Here is a 21,761-nt window from a genome sequence, read left to right as displayed (position 1 = left end):
TAAGAGTACTGACAACGTCAGCCAAGTTTCTATGAATATTATTATTTTATATGCACACATTTGTAAAGTTAATAGTGTAGCTTTGTTTTAAGGCCTTAGGCTTTTTGAAAATATAATGATACAGAAATTATTTGTTGGACTTTAAACGTTTTTGACCATCTTATAATTGTTGGTGTTCTTTTGATGTATTTGATAGTAAGATACTAAGATCTTTTTCATCAATACTAATTTTAATCTTAATTTCATCTCTGAGATATGATAGGTGTCGTTGTTGGCTATTTGTTAAATTCGATTTGAAGTTGGTATTATTATATTGTCAGCAGTGCTTTTGATTCTAGATCCTGAAGTATGTTAATAACATCTGTTTCGTTGACTATTAACATTTTTAACCGTTAGAATTTTCTTTGTATCAGTTCGCGTAATCTCACAAGTCTTAAGGATTCAAGATCCAAGTTACAGTAATCTTTAATTTTGTTAGAAACAATTTTAACATCATTTTAATTTTGACTTAGAGTTTCGAAGAATTTGATTTAGGTACACTATAGGCAATGACGTTTTTAGCTCTTTTTTGCCTTTGTTGTATTGTGGTTTTAGAGATTTCAGTGTACCAAATATGTTTTATATTAATAAGTTCGGCTTTTATAATGTCCATGTCGTTTTTTAAGTCTTTGATTAAAGATTTTAATATTACAGGTCAACAAGGCCACATTCACAATATGTGTATAAAAGTGTTAGTTTTCTTGTTAGCTGAATATTATGAGTTGTAGTTCTTATGCTGTTGCCTGTTAAACCTGAACAAATTACGAAACCCGAACAGCTGTCACTGCAGGTGACACAGGATAAAAACGAATTTTGTTTATTAGGTAATGGAAATGTTATCATTGCAATACTTAGGTACATTTGCTGATACTGATTGACATGCTAGAACGGCGATTAAGTGATATTGTAGTATTATAGACTACAGACTCAAGAAAGCAAATTACTTACAAAGAAAGAATTGTACGAATTCGAAAATACTGTTGGTTAAACTACGATAGTTAATAGAGCAGACACACTTATAGTATACTAAGAAAATGGCTCATACTTCACATGAAAATTAAAATACAAATGCCAATAGCCAGGTGTTTTAAATATAAATCATCAATCCAATCGAAAAACTAAAAAATGAAAATAATATGTCATATTAGGCATAGTTATTATAATATATAATATAAATGTATTAAGAAAACATCAGTGAAATTTTTGTTATATCTTTCTGACCCATGTGCAACTTAGCAAATTTGAGTTCAGCAGAACTAACTTTGTGCTGTTAGTTTTAATATTAGTATTTTTTCTTTTTTGAATGTCAGAACACCGATCTCCACTCCCAGGGGGACACGTGCCTAGTGATAGGGAAACTCCACTTGGTAGCGAAGAAGGGCGCATCCCAGGATGCCCTATTGCTGTAAAACATTTTTTTTGCACAATAAACGATGAGGACCGGGGGAGAAACAATGCCAACACCAGTCCTCCCCCGATAACAAGGAAAAAAAAAGTTTTAATATTAGTATGAATATTACCAAATTTAAAGATAAAAACTTATCTGTGCTTTTACATTGGTTCTTTTACGGTATTTCGGTATTTTAATTCGTATGTAAATGTAAAATGTTACAAATTAAAAATGCTCATGTCTTGGTTTAAAATCAAAGGGTTTATTTTAGTTTAATTTTAGTCCACCGTTGAGATTTCTTTATATGAATAATTTCTATTCTTTGGGATAACGTTATATCTAATTAATATTATAATATAATATTGTGTGTATAAAAATTGGTGTCCAATCAACTTTTATATTCACTTAAACTTTTTAATTAAAATAAAATAACAATTATCATTAAATAAAGAAAATACGAATATACGAAACAGAATTACGTTTACTGGATTGAGAGACTGAGCATTTTATAATTGTTACCTATTGATCGATGTCCTAGTAAAGAACGGAGTAATTTTCGGGGGCTATATAATTATTTATCATTTATAATGTCATAAACTAGCTGTTGTATAGGTCAGTTATAAGATTTAAACGAATTCAAAGTGTACAATTTTATACAAACATGTATTATATATTATTGAAACCAACCAACCAAATAATATTTCACAAACTTAAATGGTTATGAAATTTAAAGAAAAATACGGTTCATTACCCTCTATAGTCTATATTATTATGAAGTGTTATTTCTCGAGTTTTCACCCAAATAGCTACCAATATTCTGCATTAGGTTTCACTCAGATGGTATCAAACTACCGAAACGTTAGTCTTTTGATGGAAAAATAACATCATAATCTCTTTAAAGAAGTATACGCCTTTATAGGTACCTATCCTAATATATCTTCTCAGTTTTTCGAATAAATAATAATGAGAAAAATATTTGTGTAGAATTAAATTACGTCACACCGTACTCATACGTTTAAGCTCACACTCTAACAATCATTGATAGAAAATACAATAATCCACATATAAAAACCAAAATCCAATCTACTTGACTTAATACATTACAACATATTAGAGTTCCTAAAAAAGATATTTGATTACTCATAAATACTCTTGCATAGAAAATTATATTTTTTTTAATCAAACGTGTTATAAAAATGTTGTTTTAAACACTTTAGTGGGTATTAACATTTTTTTGATTCATTATAATTTGACAGATTTACATATGTATATATTTTAATGAATACCATTTTAATTGATTATTTTAGTGTCAGAATGTGTTTTTTTATTTATCATATATTAATTAATTACCCACAACTCTTATCGTATGTTTTTTTTCAAGTAGGTATTTAAAAATAATTGTACGAGGGACACTTAAATCGAGTTTCCATAATATGGTAATTAGACACTCAAAATCAGCTTTAAACTTTAAACTTTTATATATACACAATGACGCAAGACATTTTTCGACGTCGTTTTGCGTAACTCCTTTAGAAAAGCAAACTGACGACGACCGTGAAGCTTAGTTGCCTATCCACGACGCCGTGGGATTAATATACCATTGAAAATATTATGTATTAAAAAAATTATTATTATTATTATTATTTAATGGCACTTAAGTGACCAGAAACTGGACTTGTGATCGCTGTTTTGATGTATATTTTCAAAACTATGAAGCAGTGTGATAACAGTTTTACGATTGAAGAAATCCCTAAAGGAAAAGGATTACATAAAAGATTACGTTCAGCATATTTCTACAGTTCGTTAAAAAAGTTTATTATAATTAAATTATTAAATTATTAAGTTTTTATGTTTATCTGAAATGTTTTTAAGTAAGTTATTTTTATCTTATTCATTAAAAATTATGTGTATTACATATTTTGGTATCATATCTCGGTATACGGACATTCATCAAAACAGCAATTATATTTTAGTCGATATTTAATTTAAATTATCAATATGATAATATTTTCCACTAGAAAATGATTCAATGCGTTCAAGCTGTAACAGTCATGTTTCAGTGTTGTATTATACGAGTAGATGTCTTCCTTGTTATATTGCACTGATCCACTGAAGTTTGAAAATGAAATTGTAATCTACTTTATAGTGGGTACTTGCTGATATGCGCTTTGAGATGAACACCTGGTTAGATACTTTTTCGATAAAGGTATTTGGTCGTCGGGAGTTTGAAAAAATTACAATTATAGAACTGCTTTATGATATATCGTATTATTATATATACATTCAGAGATTCTTTTAGTATTTAAAACAGTTTTTGAGTTTGTAATGTGACTTAAGTTTAGCTAGTTACAGCAATATTGGAATTACCGAAAATCACTGAAATGTTAAAGTTTAACAGACTTTTGTAAGTCACAAACGTTCCACTAAAAACGTATTATTTAAATTGTGTCTCAGTATAATTAACTATTTTTAGTTTTTGGTTTTTGTATTTACACACTTGATATCTTTAAATTATTATTCTGTAAAATGTACGTATCTCAATATAATATTATCATCTTTTTACAACCTTTTGGTAATTTGCACCACATTCCTGAGTCACATTGAAAAAGTATGCAGTACCTACCAACGAAAAATCAAAATTATTATCAAATGTTATACACGCAAGTGCCATTGTCTGTATCATTATGTTACCTATGCAACATTGCAGTGTTTTCCAACTTATGTATGGGTCGCGAAATTGTTTTGATGGGTCACAACTTACAAGCATATTATAAGATTAAAAGATTAAATCATGCATAGTAAGTTATAAATTATAATACTAGTATAGGTACCTACATATCACATAGTATACAACTAGAATTTTTATTTATGGGTCACCATTGCACTCACCCGGTAGAAGAAGGATCTATAGTAGGCGGCTGCCATATCGAAAAGGTTATAGGAAACACTGTAATAACTAAACTAATATATTGTATAATGTGTCAGACCGTGTACAATATGTCAAAATGTACTTATGTTTATAAAATATTATATTGAACAGACACGATAATAACAGTTTGACGAAATACCGAACTAATTGTACGACGTATCCAATACTAAAACCTATAGAATAAATGGATCGCAATTCTTACGTCGACGATAGATATTTAATGGTATAACATTTGTATGTTACATATGGTGTATAGGTACCTTCTATAATATACATACATCAGAGGGCTGTTCCATGAAACGGATAAATTCATGTCAAGTACCAATTGAGACGATCCATTGTTGTTTATCATTACATTTTCCTTCTGCTGATAAGTGAAAATAAAAAAATATTGTTCATCACTGTAAAATGTCAATAGTGATCAAGAGGCAAATATGGTAACTGGTAAAGGGTTTGGGAATATGTTTATGTATACACTGCAGTTTACACTCATCATATAAAGGTGGAGCTAAGCTACGGCGCGGCGCGTTTCAAGTGTGTCTGGGCACGTCCTTAATTCGAAAAAAAGTTCATTGCTTATATTGATGGTAATTAATTAAAAAATGTACGAGGTAGACATTTAAAGTTTGCGATCACGTTTAAGTTCAAATGTAGCTCCACCTATTCGTATCCTGTAGGTCTATAGTTTTTTACACCGTTATCAGTGGCGCTCTCTATAACTGACGATGGCGTCATCGTCACCAATAATGACAATATGATTTTGATTTGTATTTTTTTTTAATAACAGAAATAATTTCTTTTAAAAACGTCTACTGTATTTAGGTTTTTAATTGCGTACACAAATCCTTACTTACGTACAACCGTCAAAATGTAAAGCTATAATATATTTATAATGACGACAAAACATTATAATAGGCGCACTCTATCACACAATTATTATTCCAATATAAATATTTTTTTCTCGTCTAATCATTTAGATGTAAATATATATATTTTTACTCGAGTTTCTTTGTCATTATTATAGTAATTTATTTGCAAAATCACTTTGCTAATTTCTACTAATATTTCATCAACTATTGTTTAGATTTCAACAAAAAGATAACATATAGGTAACAAAAGATCATTACGATTCTCATTTTTTCTTTTTTTGACCCGAATAATTACAAAACGTTTGGGCAATAATTTTTTAAGATAATTGCTGATTTTTTTATTACCTTCATAGATCACAACACGATTGTGCCAAATTATAATATATATGTATTGTATATTTATATAAATACTACCTATATTATATAACTTATATACAAAATAATATATCTAATAATGATTAATATATTAATATGCTATGTATTATACTAAATACATAATTTACTAAATTTATGAATTCATCTAACTAAATGAGTTGAGTACAATAAGTAAATAGGTTTTAAATTGTCTGAAATAGTTTAGGCCCCTCCAAATGCAATTTCTAAGGAGTTGTGTTTAGACAATTCTTTCGTGCCTTTTCAGGTCACTACTCGTTTTTCGCCTAAAATCTTAATGATTATTATTCATTAGTGTGTGTTTACTTCCTACCAATCACTCCCATCATACATATTACGCACACGCATGCATGTGTTATTTTGTCATTAGATAAAAATATTCAAAACCAATTTATGGACATAAAATAGCTGTACGACTGACAACGATTTAAGTACTTTCAAAGGTTCGATTTAAGATAGTTTCGAGTTTAGATGTTTGAATGCATGAATAAGATTAATTTGCATCAGTCAGAAAACTTTTTCAATTTTAACAAATTCTTGACGAGAATAAACATTTCAAATTATATCAATTTTTCAATATTAGATTCTGAGGATAGCGAATGAATGTATTGTATTTACAATGTTTGTTTTTTTTCTGTCTGTCATCATCATTTGGGGTACTAAAAATGCTCCGAAATTCTACATCATCATCTTTTCTAAAAAGTTAGTTATTTTGAGAGGTAAAATGGAAAATTCCATCAATTTTATTTTTTTAGCGTAACTTAAAAACTTATAGCCGTAGACACTTCACCAAATATTTTTATTAATATTTTCCAACAATGGTAACTTTTCAAAATATTTTGACTCTTTTTCATCTAATTATAGCCTCTATAAATTTTTCGAATTTTGTAAATTTTTTCAAAATTAATATCGATAAAAACTTTTCCACTTCGTAAAAAAGATTAAATATGTAATTTAAGGTTTCTTATAAATTTCATCAATTGAAGTTCAAAAATAATGAAGATACATAATATGTCGGGTTGCATGGCATATGTATTAATTTAATGATTCAATAAAACTTAATGGACCAATCTAAATCATATTTAAGGGACCATTAGGGTATTAGCTTCATATTGATTCGTTAAATGGCAAGTGATAATAGGCACGATTATTTTTCATATGCATTTAAAGGTCAAATTTTGACAAAATTCATCAAAATCTAGAAAATGTTCAAAATATTTTTCACTTAGAAATAAATATAAGTTTTTATTTTCATAATTAACATTAGACATTTTAATAGAAGATTCCGCTTAAGATGACTTCCGTTTAAAATCGGTTTTCGTATGCTTAAGTCTATCATTGTATTCAAATATATTGTGCATCACATTTTGTTGCAAAGACATACTTGAGATTTGACAACTACTGTACAGTAGAGTGGTACCCACTTGTTCACCTTTTTCTATATTAAATGTGTGAAAAATTATTAAAAATATTGAATATATGCCTCCGACTGATGCAAAGTAAACTTCTTTACCAAATTAAAAATGTTTATATTTTTTAAATCGAATCACTAAAAGTACCTTAATGGCCTTATACTTACATCTATAAATTATTTTTATTATTTTTATAATTTAAGTGAATTCTCTTACAAGGTATATTTGTATGCTTTCTTTATATAGGATCAAAAAAAAAAAAAAATAAATAAATAATATTGATTATTGGCTATAGTCTATAATATTTTACTATGGATTTGAAAACTCTTTATTAATTTGTTTAGATTTATAATACAATTGAAATAAGACTTTCTTTATAAAATATTAAATTATGTAAATAACTATTCGTATTATACAGTTATTTTATTTGTTTAAACATTTGGTTATGGCTTATTGGCCGGGTTTCTAGAACGTTTTATAAATGATTTCTACTCAATGATTTGTATTATTATTATTTTAAATGAATACGCAGTAGTGAAGCTATTTAGTAAGTGCCTATATAGAATAAAATAAAAAAAAACATAAACTCGCAGTTTATAATATAGTGCATATTTTTTATGGCAAAATAAAAATATAAATAAACCACGTAATAAAGAACGTCCCTTAGCGCTGTAACTTTTTAATACGTTCTATTATAAAAATGCAGTGATAGTGTGATACTATTGTGATAAAAAGTAATTACGAGAGTAAGAAATTATGCACCTACTTTTAAGTAATAAATATTAACTTAAAATTAAGATTAAAATCCTAAAGTGTATTTCCAATTTCAGTCTATCTAAATACCTAATATACAACATAACATTAATTAAATATAATTATTTTTGCATGTATTAAGTTTTAATATAAATTATATAAAATATTATATTTTTTATTTTATTTTTTTTTACGTCTTAACTACCAGGGTTATTGGTGTTTCTGAAGAAACATACTCGTATTACATTTTAAATTCCATAATACATTACTACGAAAGTTGTATACGAAATATTTTAAAATGATACATTAAGGTTTAAGTTATTGAAATTAAATGTGATGTATTCTATATGTTTTTGTTATATTTTCTGAAATAGGTTCGTCTTTTTGAGGAGTTCCAGAAGTGTCGATGGTCTCCCTGTGTTGGGTGCTAGTATTTCGTATAGATTGTTGTGGAGCATCAATTAGTCTCTGGAGTCTTTTATCAGGAGGCATTCGGTTAATAGGCAGTGGCGCACAGAGGTATTTTGAGAGCACATGCAACTAACAAAAGTTACCCACCCACTCACCCATTTTTTTATTTAAAAAAACGTTCTTTTGAACTGTTACTAACTGTTAATCTATACTTTATCTAGGTACCTATAACCACAAGCGTCTATACCTACCCACCCACCACGAGAGCACATGCAGTTGCACCCCTTGCTAACCAATCTGGGCGCCACTGTAATAATAGGTATTTAATAGTAGTTGTGGTGTTACATTAGGTGTACATTTAAGTTGTACCTTTTTGTTCGTGAGTGTATACGGTATGACCAATCCTTAATCTGTTGATTATGGTTTGATGTCTGCGCGGGAGAGACAAGCCGTGCACCCACGGTATGAGAGTGGTTCATATTATATTTATTATTTTAGTATTAAGGGGGAGGAAAATTAAGAAGAAATTCATTTTTTTAATTGTTAGGATCATTTAATAATAATAAAAAAATATATATTTTATTTGAAAAATTTTACTGTCATATAAAAATTGCTATACTTATCTCATGGAATTTAATTAAAATAAACCATTAAAATGTAAATTGTATAATTTGAAAGCATTCTCAATTATATAGTTAATATGTCACTTTCGACAGTAGTAATTTCAACAAATAATTTCTCACATATACTCTTCTTATTTCGACGAACATTTGAAAAGTTTTCGAATAGCTAATACTTTAAATTACATTTGAGAATGAAATCATTTTAAACCAAGATTTTAAACTAAGATTATAAAACCTAATTATAAAATTGTTAATCAAATTAAACTTAATTCCATTTCTTTAGGTTTAGATTAAACTATATATAGGTTACACGTGCAGATACACTATACTTCAGTGTTAATTAGTTCTTGAACAATTTTAAAAGTTGGGTCTAAATAAGGTAGGAAAATCACGAGTAAAGCTCGTGGGTTTGTTTACATATAACTTAAACTACAAAATAAAATATAACTAATAATTTTATATTAACGTGATACTTCTTAATCCCTGTCGAATTTGACTTGTTTAATTGACGTTACATAAATTTAAGTAGGTTACGATCGAATAAGTTTGTTTTAGTTATCTATTCCCAACACTGCTCATAACTCACTTAAAAATTCTAGTAAAAAACCAACGAGAGAACACAGTTAATGTTCTTATAAAAGTTTGATAGTAGATCAATTCATTCTAATATCAAAACTAAGACTAACAGCACGTTATTGAAACTGGTTAGGCATGTCTTATAAATGTAAAACATAGCAAAAACTGTTTTGCACGGGGAAGAACCGAAAAAAGCTTCAGTCATAACAAAGAAACCAAATTTTCACCACATAAAAAGGAAAACTTGGCTGTGAAATATCGTTTTTATTTTTTCGATATCGTAATCACATAAAAAAATTATTCAAATTTGAAAAATACAAAAATAATACATTTTGATACAACAATAACTTTTGTTATATAAGTGATATCAAAAAAATAAAAACGATATTCCACAGTTAATGTTCATAACTATACTATACATCAATTTGAAGTCTTAACTATAGCCTGGGTGGGTTCTATTCCTCGTAAAACAGTTACTGCTATGTTGTACATTTGTAAGATGGAGACAACATATGAGGGCCTCAGCGTCCTCTTAAGGAAAAAATGTGGAGAGTAAAATCAGAAATTACATAGTATGTTTACACTCAATAATAAAGTTATAAGACGATATCATTATTAATTCTTCTGAGATTGTAATCATTGTGTTACGTGGTACTAATAAATATATGGTATACCTTCAAATTTTTTTTAGTTTCAGTAATGACTAATGTGGTATGTGTATATATATAAGTATAAAATATTGCTAGAAACTTTATAATTATCTTCAGTTACTGTTGGCAGACCATCACTACAGACTATAGAGGTATACCTATCAACATTATGCACGAGCTCGTTTGCAAATCTTTGACGCTATTGAAAAAAACATTGTATTCGCTGAATTTTATACATGTTCTACTTAGCATTGTCCATGAATATTAAATTTTATTTCACACTTGTACTATAGTTTTTGATTTCTGAATTAGTACTGTTATTTGTTCTACAGTTAATAAACATAACATATAATGACTAAAATATTAATTGTTTCTATCGTAGTGCTTCGTATAGACGTAGGTTATTTATGATCAAATTTTGGACTAATTAACAACGATTTTTGAAAAGAGTCACAGTAGTAATTATCAAAAAATGTATTGTTTTAAGTAGTAATAGTTTAAAGTTTATTGTTATTTTGTGTTGAAAAATACAACGACACATTAAAGAGGCACCTATCAATTCCGAATTTAAAAACATCTTTTAACCACACTTGTAAACAACTGAAGGAGGCCCTTAATATCGTCAAAGGTCCGAAATTAATTTTAATTACTATACATCGCTCACTGTACAACAAAACTATTGATTAAAATATATTTAGGCGTGTGTTATATTTTATCACCGCGGGGAAAATTCATAATTAAAACAGTTTGTCGTTCGATTTTGAATTGTAGAATCATATAGAATCATATATAACTGTGATCAAATTCAAATACATTAAATGAAACTATATCTATACTAATAAATTAATACTATAGACATAATTAAGTTGTATTACAGTCATCAAAATTGATAATCACTAAAAAAATATTTCATGAATTTTATAGTTACCTATTGTAAATTAAATATTAACTGAACAAAATTAAGTAAGACCGACCATTTAACGACCCCCTTTTATGTCTGTGTACTTGATTAAAAATAAAAGACAAGAGTTCAAATATAAGTATTCATAAATTTCATTATTGTGAGTGATGGACGACGACGGTATATTTTGACACCATAATAATAAAAAAAAATTATTACTGCCAAAAGAACTACTACTGTTTATCGTTTTAAAAACATAGTATTTTTCAATCAACTTTGAAAGCTTATTGAAAAACCATTATTATTTTTATACCTATCCCACATAATAAAGCTTTTGTCCGAAGGCTGCACGATATAACGCGCATCAATTCGTTTCAAAAAATTGTGATTTATCCGTTTCCAAATGTATTATTATAATAAACACGCTCATCATGTTCATTATTCACGCAAGTTTCTAAATTGGATTTATTAATAATGTCCATCAGAAAAGTAGTACCACAATAGATTAGGCTTCCCGAAGAAATATTTATTAGTATTTTGGTGCAGTTTCAATTTTACAGCGGTTTACAGGTGACATACATTTTCAACTTCGACGAAACACTACACAATAATGTATATATTACACGGCTACCTCCCGCAACTATACGCGTATTTATTGGCAAATATCAGTAATCTGGAATTGGTGGCGTTCGGCCCCATGTATAATTAATTCGTTAAGATCTTCGCGAATAATGATTATAATATAATGGTATCGACTCTGCACTCGCAGAAGGTCCAGCCACTGTAATTCGTTCGGGGATGCCGATACCATAATGTACACTGTACAGACTTGACATTTAAATATAAACGCACAACACATTATTATATTGAGCATGGGTAGAGATTTGAGGGTGCTCGGGGAGGGGGGCTTAGCCCCCAAAATGATTGAACATTTTTTAAAGCCCCCCTTCTTATTTTGTAAATAATGAAGTAAGCGCCCATAAAATTCAATCAAATCTCCGACTAAATGAAATTAAGTCGATCGTTGTCTGTTGATATAATATATTACATTATTACTAATTATGGGCGTACAGCGATGATCTCAATTTTCCTTTTGATTATTTTTATATTATGCACCTACTGCAATTTTTAGTCACCTCGTCTCGTATTACTACAAACCGTCTTTCACCTCCAAAATATTTTATATGCCACGCGTGCTGGTAACGAGATGACGATCACGTACCACTTGCATCACGTTCTGCAGCTGCAGTGCAGTGCGGAAATAACCCAATAATTATCTGGGTAAACTATTAACAGATAGTTATTCGAGTTTCATCTAGATAATATAAATGAAAGATAACCTAGCACATTTCGTTCTATAAATTTGGATTTGATTTTTAAATACGATTACCTCCATCGGTGCTTACACCGATAATGGATGAATACTAGACTAGGTATACTTACAGGTATCTTTATTGGACAATAACTACAGTACAACACACGTGCCTATAATAAATGTAGGTATGCAAAAGAAATTACTCACGAATACCAAATAGCCAAACACAAGTATTAAAACAATAGTTTAACAACATAATTATACCCACGAAAAAAATATACACGCCTACCTGTTATAGGTACATTTAAATACAATTGGAAATCTCGTCATAAAAAAATATCTTGATAATTTAGCTCAGACGAACGGAAATATATAAATGGCCAGAATCAAATGCTATAAGTCAATCTTTTTTCTACATCTTGAAATTTGCTAGATTTAACTATCTAAATATTATTATTATGCAAGACACCACCCTGTGCTCGCTGCACCAGACGCACCGACGACGAGCGAAAAACAATATTGTCGTCTAACGAAAATCGATTTGTGCATAATACACACATTTCCCCGAGTCATATATTATTATAATACTGCAGTGAATAATAAAAACGTCCGTTAAAGTCCGTTGTTTACGAATTATTCGGCTTGTGCAGCGCGGCGTGTATAATAATATATCGATTTCTGTTATCAGAGGGACGGCCGAGGCGCTCGCGATGACGTGGACGTGTGTGGCCGCGCGGTTTCCGGCCACGGAAAACGATAACGATAACGATATAGTCGATAATAATAATACTAATAATGAACCGTGACGGTATTATCATTTTATTATTGGGCAGTCGAATATTTTACTTCCGATAATACGGTAATATCGCTCATTATAATAATCCATACACATTCTACTGACCTACCGAAGCCGGGAAAAAATTCGTTTGAAACGTTACCGTTTACCAGCAGGCGGACAAGCACACGCGCGATATAAACGAGAGCGTAAAATATAAAATTGTAATATTATTATTGCGTGTAAACAACGATAATACGTAATTTTGTAATTTAATAACGTAAACGGCCCCACACGCGAATGCCGACCGTAATAATAATACTCTATACGAGAACGTACGCAGTGCTACAGTTCCAGTACATTGTGATGTTTGCTCGTCGTTCAACAGTTTGCACGAAGTCATCGTGGAGACGATAAATATGACATAGGAAGACGTACTCTGCGGTAAGTAAATATTGTCATCGCAGTTGTTGTAGGACAGAGGAGGTATGTCATGTGCACATGCCTGACATTAACGTTATCATAATAATAATAATAATAATAATAACAATAACAATATATGAGCAAACAGTAATATTTTATATTATTATATTTCGTGGTAATTAATTCTTTCTCCTCCGACGTCCGACCAACACACGCGAGGCCGGTCGTAATAATATTGTTATCACACCAAATAATGCGACACTCTACGCGTGCTGTCCACCGGAAGTTTGCAGACTCGCCGGAGAGAGACGTCGTCGTGAAACGTAAACCAATTTTATCACGGGTACAATAATTATTGTTATCGCATTATTATCACCTATATTCGTCGTAGACTTTATACCACGGTTAGGAGTAGATAATCGTGCATTGTACAAAAACATAAATGTCTATATGCCTGTATTACGAGTTTATAAAATATAATTTATTGTGCACACTCACAGGCTGCAACGTCCCCTGTACGATGGCAGGTTCCGGCGCCGGTTGAACGGCGGCGACAACGACAACGACATGTGCGGATACTTGGCCAGGGCCGACTTGAACACCGGTCCCGAGGTGCACGTGCTACCGGTGCTGGTGCCGATGCTGGCTGCGGTGCCGGTGCTGCTGCTGCTGCTGTAGTCGCCGCGATCGCCGTCCCGTCTTGCCGGTGGCGGCCGCTGCGGCTGCGGTCTCTCGTACCCTCAACTGGCCGCGCCGCTCGACTGGCGGCTGCTACGGCGGTCGCCGGCCACCGAGCCGTTCCGCCGCTGGCTGCCCTTGGGGCGACCACCGTCTACACCGCTGCTGGACGAGCCACTGCGTCCACGAACGCGGTCATCCACGTCTGTGGCCGTCTCAAGTAGCTGTAACCCTTTGTCAGCGTCTCCGCCGTGGCCGAAAGTCTCGGCCGTGGTTGCGGCCGTGCAGTTGGCGCCGGCGTCCGTCTCGGCCATGCTCACCATGTGCGACGGGTTGACGGTATATATTTGAGTGGTGCAAATCCGTTGACAGTTTAATATATTTTTATTGAGTGGCGCAAATCCGTCGACGATACAATGTGTCCGGTGGAAATATTATATTCGCTGACTGGGGAAATAGTGGCCGCTTGGAGACGTCGCAGTGGTGTGGGCCGTTACCGGTACGTTGTCGTACTGATATTGTATCGATACCGTTGTACACGGCGCTTCTGTGCGATACCACGTCGGTGCGTGTCGATAGAACGACCGAATGCGACTGCTATGTGCTTACCGCCGTACGTGCTGCACTCGCGTGGCTTTTATAGGGGAAAAACGCCGCCGCCGCCGGCACCTCCGCCACCTCCGACCGTTATGTGGGTCGTCGCCGCCGTAGCGCCGGGCGACGTAAATCGTTTGGACCGGGGGACGCGGGCGCCGGCGCACAATCGCACCCACTGTTGGAGTGCTGCTGGCCCCATGTACGTGCGTGCGGCGCGCGAAGCGTATGTGTGCGTGTGCCGCGTACACGCGATTTTTATGCACGCACTTTGCGTCGTGTATACCGGGTGATCCGGTGAACGTAAGACTTTTTCAAAAAACGATTTACGTGTTTGAAAATATTTTTGCACCTAGTTTCGAGACGTCAAAATGAATCAACGTTTTTCAAAAAATATATTTTTTACATTTTAACGACTACTTGCGTTTATCCCGAAACGGAATATTTGTTTCATATTGTGTGCAGTGCTTGGATGCATGAGGTCTTATTTAACTTTGGACCAGTAGTCCGCACTATAGAAAACAACATTTTTTACTGATTAGTAAATAAAGTGTAGATAAGCGGAGTGGAGAGTTGTATCCCAGAACATTTTGGTCCACTACGCCGCTCATAAAGATCTAGATAGGTATATTTATAAGTTGTAACTAATAACTAGATACTATTGTCCGAAATTTTATTTTCGTAAATCAAAATATCTGAAGAATATCCTACTCCGGAAAACAAAAATGAAAAATGAATGTTGAAAGACTAGAAAACTAATATAGTTACTCAACCAAACAAATGTTGTTTTGCGATGACATTGAATTATGACATGTAAAAGATTTCGAAAAAATTTGGGTGCTTACTGAAACAACGAGTGCCTTATGTCAGCGGGCTCGCACTCAGAGTCATCTTTTTGTTTTGTTTCTGTTTTTAAAAACAATTATACATCATAGATCGTTTCTTCCGCGTGTGGAAAAGTCGAGCTTGGGTTTTGTTTTCACGTTCTGCGAGAACCCGTCATGAATGGATCACCCTGTGTAAATATATATACACATTGGCCGTACTACTATACGATGCACAGCCGGCGGTCCCCTCGCAACCCTCCCCTCTTGCCCATGACGTTTTTCTTGCACCCCACACGTGCACTAGGATGGTCGCACGATGGTCATCGACTCTGACGACGCTGCTGCAATATGCGTCTCGGCTGAAACTCGTGTGGCTCAATCGCCGCTGGACAACCAATTATGAGATCATATATATGTAGGGAGAGCCGATCAAAACACACACACACACACACACACACACACACTTCACAGGGTGACTCTTTTTCATTTCGAGAGCAGACTGCATTCTATAGCAAAATATAATATGTCGGTTTGCGGTTTCTGTGCTTTTGGGAAATAAAATATATATTATTCTTGTTTGTTCGTATAATGCGATTGTAATTTATTGGTCTTGCACACTACTCGGTTATTCGATAAAATAGAATTAATCCATCTGCATTCAAACAGCGGCCATTAAAGTGTTACATTTTCAAAAATTGAGCATGGCAAGTTTGGAATATTTTGATATAGGTAATATAATATATTATGTGTCAAGTGTCAACTGCTGCAGAGTTGTAATCTGAAAATCAACAAAGTGATATATTATACTAAACAGATAACATATTATGAGTCATATAGTCGCTAAGCTGTGACGATGTGTGTAAAAAAAATTCGAATATTTCCTGATAACGAATAATGATTTATAAAGTCTGGTAGTAAACTCAAAACAAACATCACCCAGTATACGCTCACGCAGGATATAAAATGTAATCTTCAATTATTATTACCTAAACATTTATTGTGGGGGGGGGGGGAGGGGATTAGGACGACAAGTAAAGTGATGGTATTTATATAGGGAAACAATATAAAGTCCGGACGAAAAGACGTCATCAGATCGCGGTCGGGGCGACCGACGCAGGCCACCGATAATTACACTTTATTAAATCTGTCACCGTGAATTAAATCGTTACGACTGCAGTTTTTGTCGCAAGATTCGTAATGGTGTGTACGAATCGACATATAAGTCGTAAATCCTTACAACAGCAATTTCATCTTGTAGCGAAATTATAAACGAAATGAAAATAGGAGATCGTACTATACTCTCTTTCTTTCTTTCTTTACTATCATTATTATTATTTTTTTTTAATCACGGAAACGCGATTGTCTATATATAGTTTACGACTTTTATTACAAACCTTTAAATCATCGTTTCCTACATAGTATATACCACCGGTCTGTTGACATTTTAAACGAACGAGCGGTAATATAGCCGTATATATACAATATATTATATAATACACTCAAACTATATATAATAACATTAATTAAAGAGCAAACCGTTAATAATATATTTTCAGAGGAAGGAATGGTGGGCCGTCCTGCAGTTGTCGTTTACAACGCGCAGTAGGTCGCAGACTTAGTGAGCACTGAGCAGTAGAATATAATATTTTATATTTTATATATAATACACGATGATAACGAGGTATCCGGTGAGTTCGTTAAAAGCGACTCTATTTGTCAATAAAAAGGCAATTCGTAAAAAAATACATAATTCATCAAAAATACAGTTGAACAAATAACACTTATTTCTGGTTTGCTATATGAAATTTCACGTTAAATAGAAGCATTCAATATAATAGAATAATATAAAACTGTTCCCTTATCTTCCAATTAGTACCTATACAGCGTTATATGGTATTCTATTTTTTTCTAATACTCTAATACTCGTCGTCACGGTCGTGTGTATATATTTTGATCTAACTGCTATTTCGTATAATATTATATAGTATGTATAGTATTAAAATTATATTAAAAATAATGATATATTTAAAAACATTTATATATATATAAATATTTTTTTAAATAAGTAGTTTGACGTGCCAATCAACAATATATTATAAGATATTAATTTAGAATTCATAATTTTGTTGGATGAAAACTATAATGCCGACTAAAAAAAAAATTTTTTTCGATGACTTAATTATTAATACTTTAGGTATTGAAACCCAGTACAATAAATATAATCCTTATTCAAAATTATTTTTATCATTCGATGACCATAAAAATTAAAAGTACTCTGACAAAAAGTGTTGTGGACAAATCATTTTTCACCAATTGTTTTTCATGAACTATATTATACAGGTGGGCACCTATGTTTTGATGAACGTTTTTCACCAACTTTCGTCCTAGATCTGGTTACGCGTTAACAACATAACACATCGTACAAAGTGTTACTCGCTTCGCACGTGTACGCTGACAGTCAATAGATACACGTACAGAGCCGTATTATAGGCACTATTCCATTTACAATATTCATCTTCGCGAAAACAACTTAGCGGCGGCATCGGTTAAACGCGTACTACATATATTTTGGTAGAAACTCGCCTCGGCAATATACACGTACATATCGTTGCCATAATATAGTCGTATATGTATTATTTATGTTACTCGAAATAAAGTTCTGTCGTGTATTATTACACACCTCGATACGTTTCAAGAGACTCTATACCCATATGCGTTTGTTGTCTCCGCCTTACCACAATACGTAGTCCGACATGGCCGACTTTCGTTCGTTCACTGCAGTTTCGACTGTGAGTTGTTTGTTTTGATATATCACTGCAGTGTATCGACATATCATCAAACTTTTAGGTGAGTACACTGTCTGTGCTTAAACGTCGGCGAAGTTTTCGATATTGTTATTTTTCAGCTTTATACATATAGGTATGTGCGGGCATGTGAGATATCACAAATTAAAAGTTGCTCCCCTCCGGAAATTAAAATATCTAATAAAAACAGACGTCTAAGCACACGGATAATGTTCTTATCCAAGAGTTAGGTGACGATCTAAAAGGTCGAAAACACGCTATAAAAACTAACTGCACACAATCGAAACTAGGGAACAAACATTTTTCCACGTCTCACTTTTGTAAAACGGAGACAACAAACGCACGGGAAGCGTCCTTTTTAAAGTATACGTATAGGCGAGTTTGACAAAATTGCAATCAGTCGTGTGATGTTTGTTTCATATAACGTTTTTGACCGACTGTCGTCCTATAGATCCGGTTAGCAATATATACACCGAACAAACTGCAAATAAGTTCTATTTACACTGCATTTCGTACGTCTATATGTCTCTCTTTCTCTTTTTTCTCTGTATCGTTCATATTCGTATACATAGGTACTATTCCAACTACAATATTCATCTTCGTGTAAACATGCAACATACTGGCAGTTAACTCGGTTAAACGATATACATTTTGATTGAAACTCGCCGTGGTAATATACTCGTACAAATCGTTGCCATAAATAGTTGTGTATATAATATAAATATATGTTGAACAAAACACAATTTTGTCGTGCGAGACATGCGACGTTTGGAGATATCGCAATCAATCGAATGAGATTTGGTTTTTTTTTCTCGAAAAAAGTCAACACACTTAAGTATGCCTAAATAAATTCGACCTGTTTCCCGCAACTGTATTTATAGTGGATTCTACTTGTGCATAATGTATGTTAAGAGGTTGCTAACGGTTCATTTTGCTAACGGAGAATTTCGCCAATATAATATTATGGATAGATTTGTAAGTGATACGATCGAGCTTTACGATCGGGTGCATAGATATTAAACTTCCGCAAGCACGTGCACAGTGTGTCGCGTCGCCATTTTTTGTCTTTTGCCCGCTAAAATCTTATAAAGTTATAACTATTGGTCCATCATGCCGATTGATGGCTGTTTATTATCAGATACCTAATTAATTCTGAAAATTCAAAAATGTTATTGTTTTTATTTAGCTTTTATAAATATCTGTGTGTTTTGGTACGGAATATTGACAGTTTTAAATCCCCTATTAATACTTATGCTATAGTTACCTTTGATTATTATATACTGGACAAACGCACAATACTGTCCAATTTATGGTAAACATAGCATGGACATTAACGAGCCAAGGTATAATGTATTATCATGTATATTTATAAATGTAAAGTGATACAATACACAGTCGATTAATATAACGGTGGACAAGATTGATTTACTCGTTAGTTAGGTGCAGGTCAGTGCTGTACGCTATTTCAAATTGTATTGCAATGGCCAATGATAAATCAATGTATTAGAAAAACGATTCCGAAAGCTCGAGTCGTCGCTATGGCTATTTGTTAAAGCAACTCTCATCATACAAATGTAAGCTTAATAAGTTAAATTTGTTTAAAATGTTAAAAATATATATTTTGTGATCGAGCATACTTATTTGAAATTGATAAAATATATTTATCGGTTGGAGATTATTATTAGGTACAATCAAAACAATTATAATATATTACTACTACAAAATACAAGTTTCATAAAAATAAATACATTTTACATTTTACAAGGGCTATGTCGTCCTAGGTAGTAAATAGAAAAATTAATTTGCCAAAAAAAGTCAGATATTGCAAATAATTAAGCCTGTGGAATGTATAATATGATAGGACATATGTCATTTAGCCTGCTTAAGACAACTATTGAAGGAGATTTAGGAGATAGGGTTACCAAACTCCACGAAATCAAAAATACAATATACTAACGGCCAAACTCTAATCTTAATAGAAGAGTATCAAATAGTAATCAATCGTCTCCAGATAGGTCACACAAAGATAACCTATAAGTTCTTAATGCCTAAAGAGGAACAACCTCAGAGCAGCTTAACCTGCGGCGTCTACTTAACAGTTAAGGACTTAATAACTGAATGCCATAAATAAGAAGAAGATGAAAAAAACTCAACATCCTAACCAACTTATACGCTGCTTTTAATCCCCACACAGAAGACTCCAACAACATGATCAACTTCTTAAGAAAAATCGGCCTGTTCAACCAAATTCAGATGATAAGTATCGCAACACAACTGCCTACTGTAGAACTGCAAATATTGTATTATCATTGAGGATGTCAGCGTAAAATAAAACGTATGCAACGCTCAAGAGATGGCGTTGAATTCCATATCGCCGCCGCCGCAGCAGACTGTGACCACGCCCATTGGCAACGCGACGGGGTTCGCGAGTCATAATTACGGGAGAGACACATTATTATTGTATTGACTGTCGTGATGTGTGCTTCCGTAAGGCGAGTATAGGACGTCATACCCGCATGTGTTATCTCCGTCTTACTCACGTACAACATGGCAAATTTTTCGTTCACCAGTGCTGTGAATTAGTTAATTTTGATATTAGAGTGAATTGACCTATTATCAAACTTTTAGGTAAGAACATTATCTGTGTTCTATCGTTGGTTTTTTTTACGATATTTTAATTTTTAAGTGAAATATTAAGTATTTTAAAATGCTCCTAATTCACTTAAAAATTAAAACATCCTAATAAACTAACGAGAGAACACAGATAATGTTCTTACCTAAAAGTTTGATAATAAGTCAATTCACTCTAATATCAAAACTGTTAGCACAGTACTGAAACTGGTGAACGAAAATTTACCATGGCATACGTATGTAAGACGGAGACAGCATACAACGTATGCCGTAGCTATTTTGTTTTTACGTATAGACCAATAAAAAAATTGTGCCTATATAATTTTTTTATTTTTGTAATTCTGTAAGTTCAATTAATTAGTAATCTTTATTAAAATTTAAAGTTTTTTGACCCTCCTATTCCCCAAATAATGAAATATTATTTAGATCACATTGATAGTATAATACGCGCGTTATTTTGAGGTAATAATAAATGAGGTCATGAGTTATACTGCTAATATAATAAAACAACCAATACAAAAATAACTTATTTTTTAGTAGGTATACATTAATAATATATACATTATTAATATATAGGTATAAGGTACATTACAATATTACATCGGATTTCAACAACTTAAAAACAATTAATAAAAACATAAAATGGTATTTGATATACTTTTTCAACACCACACTGCAGGAATCTAATTCAGCTATTTTCTGTAATATTAGAGGTAGATTTACCTTAAAAATTATAAAAAAAATTTGAATTATTATTTTGATTGATAA

Source organism: Myzus persicae, unplaced genomic scaffold, assembly GCF_001856785.1.
Source record: "Myzus persicae strain clone G006 unplaced genomic scaffold, MPER_G0061.0, whole genome shotgun sequence".
Taxonomy (NCBI): Eukaryota; Metazoa; Arthropoda; class Insecta; order Hemiptera; family Aphididae; genus Myzus; species Myzus persicae.
The sequence above is the reverse complement of the archived record's forward strand: the minus strand, read 5'-3'. Positions refer to the sequence as shown.